Source organism: Rhinopithecus bieti, unplaced genomic scaffold (assembly GCF_001698545.2).
Source record: "Rhinopithecus bieti isolate Rb0 unplaced genomic scaffold, ASM169854v2 scaffold_47952, whole genome shotgun sequence".
Lineage (NCBI taxonomy): Eukaryota > Metazoa > Chordata > Mammalia > Primates > Cercopithecidae > Rhinopithecus > Rhinopithecus bieti.
The window spans coordinates 2857149-2864642 of record NW_016820098.1 but is presented as its reverse complement, the minus strand read 5'-3'; positions in this window follow the sequence as shown (position 1 = coordinate 2864642).

The window sequence follows — 7494 nt, the reverse complement described above, 5'->3', positions numbered from 1 at the left end:
CCTTTTGCTCAGCACTCATTCTGTCTCCTACCAGCCTGTCAAGAAATGCCTTCTGCCATGATTGTAAGTTTCCTAAGGCTGCCCCAGCCATACAGAACTGTGATTCAACTGTGAGTCAATTACATCTCTTTTCTTATAAATTACTCAGTCTTAGGTATTTCTTCATAGCAGTGTGAGAATGGACTAATACAGGAGCGTTCATAGAAGCCATTGCTACACTCCAGCAATAACTTAATGCTGCATGGAAGTGACCATGAATCACATGAACATGTCCCATTAAATGCAAACCGAAGTACCCCCAACTGCATTTCTGCTTAACTGGATCCCAAAAATGCCTCTAGTCACTCCAATGTTAGCCAGTAGAAGAATACTCAGGAAGTCTGAGTGGAAAGAGAGAAATCTTAATCAATTGTAGGTAAAGTATTTTAATTTTGCAAGCTTTACAAAAACATATAATCATGTCAACACATTTCCAGACTGCTTCCCAGGGTCTTGGAAGGGGCCTGAACAAGGGAGGGCTGTATATTGGCTTCCTATTGTCACTGTAACAAATTCTCCTAAATTTAATAATTTAAAACAAGAATTATCTTACAGTTCAAGAGGTCAGAAGTCCAATATCAGTTTCAGTGAGCTAAAATCAAAGTGCGGGAACTGCTTTCCTTCTGGAGATTCTCTGGAGAGTTGGTTGCCATGCCTTCTCCAGCTCCTAGAAGCCACTTACATCTCCTGGCTCATGGCTCCTTTTTCCATCCTCGAAGCTAGCAGTGTAGCATCTTTTCTCCCCTCTGACTTCTGCTTCTGTCCTTGCATTTCCTCTATGATTCTCCTGCCTCCTTGTAAGGACCCTTGTGATTATACTGGGCACACTTGGATAATCCAGAATAATCTCCCCATCTCAAGATCTTTCACTTAATCACATTTGCAAAGCCCTTTTTACCATGCAAAGCAACATATTCATAGATTCTGGGGATTAGGATTAGGATGTGGACATCTCTGAGGAACTGTTATCCAGCCTACCACAAGAGCCCTGAAGCTTAAACTTCATTCTCTTCAGGTAAGTCTGGCTCTTCTTACCAAATCTGCATGGAAATGACCACGAACCACATGAACATGTCCCGTTAAATGCAAACCGAAGTACCCCCAACTGCATTTCTGCTTAGCTGGATCCCAAAAATGCCTCTAGTCAGTCTGATGTTAGCCAGAATTACCAAAATCTATTTGGTCCTGAGTTTTGATTGTGAGAGTTCCGATGGCAGGGGAATACCTGGAATTACAACCGGGATAAATGTCATGAAGGGAAAGAGAAAAGATTCCACGAGGGCAAACAATATGGGAGTTAATTTAGATAGAAGGGCAACAATGTCTTTAAATAAGTGATATTTAATCTAAGATGCGAAGCATGAGGAATTAATTATGTAATGAACAGGGAGGTATTCTAGACAGAGGAGATGGTGTGTGTGGCCTGTGAATGGTGATAGCAGAAAGCTGTCACCTTCTGTGGCAGTATCTCTACCACTGAATCCTTAGCACCACCACAGTGACTGGCAGATCAGACGTGTTCAGGAATATTAGCTTAGTAGTTTTCAACCTGGCAGCATGTTACAATCATGCAACAGCTTAAAAAATACCAATGCCAGCCGGGCAAGGCATCTCACGCCTGTAATCCCAGCACTTTGTGAGGCCGAGGCGGGCGGATCATGAGATCAGGAGTCCAAGAGCAGCCTGGCCAAGATAGTGAAACCCTGTCTCTACTAAAGATACAAACTTATTCGGGCGTGGTGGTGGGCTCCTGTAATCCCAGCTACTTGGGAGGCTGAGGCAGAGACTTGCTTGAACCTGGGAGCTGGAGGTTGCAGTGAGCCAAGATCGCACCATTGCACTCCAGCCTGGGTGACAGGGCGAGACTCTGTCTCAAAAAACAAAAACAAAAACAAAAAAAAAAACAGTGCCTGGGCCCTAGCCAAGATCAAGTTAGAATTGTTTGGAAGTACGGCCCAGATATCTGCATTTTTTAAAGCTGCTCAGGGGACTCTAACGTGCAGCCAGGATTGAGTTGAGAATCGCTGTATTAGATACAAATGAGTGAATGAACGAATAAGTGAAAGGAAATATTTGCTTTGGGTAGGGTTTTCATTTAGAAAGTTTTCTGATTAGAGATAAGAAGGGTTTTGGCTATATTTGTGACATAAGTTCCTATCCAGTCTTAAAAAATGCAGACAGACTTTCAAAAATATTATACTTGAATGCTCATCAAGAGACAGAAAGTAATCTAGCAACTATTCCAAAGTAACTAGTTGTCTCTGTAGAAAGGAGATATGGTCAGAATGGGGAGGTGTTTGAAAAAAATACACCGCACCTACGAAGTAAGGGGTTTTGAGCTCTACTTTCCTGTTCCAGGATGCTTTTGGTTTCTGTAGTACTGATGAATGACCATGAGAGGGAGACATGCTCCTGACAGGTGTTGCTTCCATGGGTTTCCCCCATCTCTCAAGCCTGGCTAGCACGAATCAGGTGTTTTCCACAACACTGAGTTCTGAGGCATAACAATGGAATGAGTAAGCCACAGGAGAGGAGACAAGTAGCACATGTTTATCTACACCAAAGTTAGGGTCATTTCAGTTCCCCCACAATTTTAAACATTTAAACAACCAGAAAAAAAAAAAAAAACAAAGTGTTTTTTGTGCCGGACATATTTGCGAAACTGTTAGAGAAAACATTTGAAGCCCAGGAGAATAATATTTTCCTAGAGCAACTGGCACAACTAAAAAATATTCAAGCAAAACTTTCAGAAAGGGATCTCGTTTCTTAATTGCAACGTAAACATCTTAGATGTCCTTGAGTTTCTGAAATTACTAAGATAACAGTTGGACCCTTGGAAAGAAAAAAAAGAGATCTCAGCTCCTTGCCATAACATGCACCTGTCATTTCTCTTTCCACTTACCTACACATGCCAGAACCACACAGATTGTCACACACACACACACACACACACACACACACACATACACACACACAGCGAAATAATGTGATGGGATGTAATTTAGGCAAGTTACCCAACATATTGTGCTCAGTTTTCTCATCCACAAAATTAGTTGTAAGAGCCTATATGTGTGCTGGATTATTTTTGTTTTATATCAGTTTGACTAAGTTGGAAACTACATTCCCCAGAATCCCCTCTCCCTGATTAATATTCCCTTCTAAAAATTAAGGAATTGATTGTAAGGAAATACCTTTTGCAAAAGTTTAAGCAAATGCTGTGTAAGGCCTGTAAAGGTGGTCAGTGAAATGCTGGTGTCAGTCAGGGAAGCAGAACTACTGTGTTATGGGATAACAGATTTATTCCAGGAATTCCACCTTACACAGCAGCAGCAGGGGTGCAGAAAGTGAAGGTTTGGGAGGGATTTTTCAAGGATCAGATAAAAAAATCACAAACTAGTCTGATGATTCTGGGAAGCCAAGCATGGCTTGGGTCCCTACTGATGTGGAGCCACTAAGAGGAAGCTGGTGGAATGGTCTGTGGATGCTGTTGCCTCTGTGTAGCTACTGCTTCTGAGAGGCCTCCACCAAGCATCTGGTGGTGGGCCTGGGGTTCTGGTGGTCTGAAGGGCCAGCAGTCAGGAAGAGCTGAATATGGACTGGAGGGTGTCAAGAGCAAGCTGGAGACTGCCAGGCACCTCTTCCTCTGCACGTCATCCTATGTGATTGTAAAAAGACCTTCAGAGGGTATCAGCCATTCCCTTATTGTCTCCCAACTTTCATGCAAAGTCCTCTTTGGGCTAAATCTAAACTGGAACCATATAGGAGAGGGGATTCTGGAAAAATGTAGTTCCCAACTTAGCCAAATTGACATAACACAAAAATAATCTAACACACATGTAGACTCTTACAACTAATTCTGCAGATGAGAAAACTGAGTACCATGTAAGTTAGGTAACTTGCCTAAATGTACATTGGTAACTAGAGGCAGAAGCAAGCGTAGAGTTCAGATCAGAGGGGTCATCTTCCACTGCACTGTCATGCCTCTCATCTTTTGTGGAACTTAAACACTTAAGTTTTTCAAGCAGATAATCATAGAAATATTTTATGCGTCACTTCTGAGTTTCCTCCCTAGGCTAGGAGTCCATGAGTAGTTTCCATACCATCATTATGCCTAAGTTGGACTATCTAGATTCTGTCATTTCTGGGCACCTGGGTTACAGGGGATTTTTGGTGGGAAGTTATGCTTGTGGCCACCAGATCTCAAACTGAGTAGTGAGATACGACTATCAGGCATTTTAAAGTAGTACAGTAGTCCCCGCTTACCTATGGAGGATAAGTTCCAAGACCCCCAGTGGATACCTGAAGCCATAGGTAGTATCAAATACTACATGTACCATGTTTTTTCTTGTACATACATACCTATGATAAAATTTAATTTATAAATTAGGCACAGTAAAAAATTAATGAACAATTATAACAGTACACTGTAATAAAAGTTATATGAGTATAATCTCTTTCTCTCTCAGAAGATCTTATTGTAGTGTATTTACCTAGTTTCAGACCACAGTTGACCACTGGTAACAAAAACCATGGAAAGTGAAACTGAGGATGAGAGCAGAACACTGTATCTTACTCGGGATTTAGAATATGAGAACTTGGATTCCAAAGTTCCTAAAAATGATACCAAAGAGCACTGTTGAATATCATTGAAAAAGTCAATGAAAACTCCAAAGTGTGTAAGAAGTGATGATGCCCACGTATTTGGTCATTTATTTTACACTTCAGATCAAGCACCAGAAATTCTGGAAGTCAATAGGTGTCTTAGTCCATTTTGTGTTTCTATAACAGAATACTCAAGACTGGGTAATTTATAAAGAAAAGATACCTTTTTTATATACAATTCTGGAGGCTAGGAAGTCCAATATCAAGATGCTGGCCAGCATCTGGGGAGGACCTTCTTGCTGTGTCATCCCATGATGGAAGGCCAGAGGGTGAAAGAGAGAGCAAGAGATTGACCTTGAAGACTCAAGCCCTTTTATAAGCTGCATTAATCCATCCATGAAGTGAGGGTGGAGCTCTCATGTCCTATACACCCCCTAGCCCTGATGCTTTGGAAATTAAGTTTCCAACACATGCTTTCTGAGGAACATATTCAAATCATAGCAAATGGTTTGATAAATTTGCTTAGAAGCAGGCAAGGAAAAGTAACAGAAGATAATACTAGAAAAGCTCATGGTCCAGGCTCATCTTACCTTTCCTCCAGTTCCTTCCTGACCCTAGTTTCCTTTCTAATCTTGTAATATTTCAACTCTTTTGAGACCAGGATAGTTCATGGCTTGTTAAGTCTGGGCAAAGGTAAAGTTAAGGGATCATATGGGTCCCATAAGTCTCTGGGATAACCATTCAGTTCAGATAATGAGGAGATTTGAGGATTCCAGCAATCTGTGTTGTTAAAACATTCACTTCAACCCTAAAATGGAACTTAACTTACCCCAGAGACTTAAACTGAACTGAAATCTTAGGCTTAGAGGGATCTTAACTCTCACATTAGCTCAAAACGAACTCCTGGTAATCACTGAAACAGAAGCAAAGCACATCTCCTGCTCAATCTTGAAACATATGCCAGGAGCTATATTAGACTTTGCCTCAGTTCTGCTCTCCTCCTCTCAGAACACTGATCCTGTGGTTTCATTTCCACCTTTACAAAATTGTGATGCCAATGTCAGGGTAAAGCCTGAGGCTATCCTACTCTGATTTTTGAGGATATAGTCATACTCTGACAACTATTTTCTGCAAATACAACTGAACAAACATATCTTTTGAACATACACTCCTGCCTTATTCCATTTAGGCTGCTATAATAAAATAACCACAGACTGGATAATTTAAAAAGAATAGAAATCGATTTCTCACAGCTCTGGAGGTTGGGAAGTCCAAGATCAAGGCACCAGCAGATTCTGTGTCTGGTGAAGGCTTCTCTCTGCTTCCAAGGTGGTGCCTTCTTGCTGTGTCCTCATGTGGCAGAAGTTGAAAGGGCAAAATGCACTAGGGTGTTCCCATCAACTGCCTTTATAAGAGCACTAATCCATTCATGAGGGAGGGCCCTCTTAACTTAGTCATTTTCCCAAAGGCCCTACCTTTTAGTACCATCACTTTGGGGTTTAAGCTCCAACATATGAAATTTGGAGGGACACATACATTGAAACTATAGCAACTTGTGACCAGCAAGAAAGGAAACTTTTGACATTTGTATAAGAAAAACAAATAGGTAGATAAGTAATACAAATTGCTCTTAGCCTATGCATTTATTTTAAGGCAAACAGAATGAGAAAAGACTCTTAACAATGACTTCAAATTATTTTATTTTATTTTATTATTATTTTTTGAGATGGAGTCTTGCTCTGTTGCCCAGGCTGGAGTGCAGTGGTGCGATCTCGGCTCACTGCAAGCTCCACCTCCCAGGTTCAAGCCATTCTCCTGCCTCAGCCTCCCGAGTAGCTGGGACTACAGGTGCCCACCACCATGCCTGGCTAATTTTTTGTATTTTTAGTATAGAAGGGGTTTCATGGTGTTGGTCTCAATCTCCTGACCTCGTGATCCTCCCGCCTCAGCCTCCCAAAGTGCTGGGATTACAGGCATGAGCCACCATGCCTGGCCTGACTTTTATTTTTCAGAGACCTGAAAACTGAATTTTATATGTTTATCTGGCAGGTCACAAGAGACATTAACAAAATAAATGGAGTTAGTTGCTTTTTGTGTTTTTGTTTTGTTAGTCACCCAACAGGATTTTTTAAGTCCCAGGTAAGGGTTTGCAGTAGGGACCTCTTGAGATCAAGGCACAGGGAGAAGGAACAACACACACACTCCCTGCTGGATTTAGAGAGAACTGAGAGGAGGCTGCGGTTTAACTGGACCTTCCTTAGGACTTCCAGTACTACGTTGAAGAGGAGTGGTGAGAGTGGGCATCCTCGTCTTGTTCCAGTTCTCAAAAGGGATGTTTTCAGGGTGGAGCAAGATGGCCGAATAGGAACAGCTACAGTCTCCAACTCCCAGCGCGAGCGACACAGAAGACCAGTGATTTCTGCATTTTCACCTGAGGTACTGGGGTCATCTCACTAGGGAGTGCTGGACAATCAGTGCTGGTCAGCTGCTGCAGCCCGACCAGCGAGAGCTGAAGCAGGGCGAGGCATCGCCTCACCTGGGAAGCACAAGGGGGAAGGGAATCCCTTTTCCTAGCCAGGGGAACTGAGACACACAACACCTGGAAAATTGGGTGACTCCCACCCCAATACTGCGCTTTAAGCAAATGGGCACACCAGGAGAATATATCCCACACCTGGCCGGGAGGGTCCCACGCCCACGGAGCCTCCCTCATTGCTAACACAACAGTCTGCGATCTAACCGCAAGGCAGCAGCGAGGCTAGGGGAGGGGCGCCCGCCATTGCTGAGGCTTAAGTAGGTAAACAAAGCCGCTGGGAAGCTCGAACTGGGTGGAGCTCACAGCAGCTCAAGGAA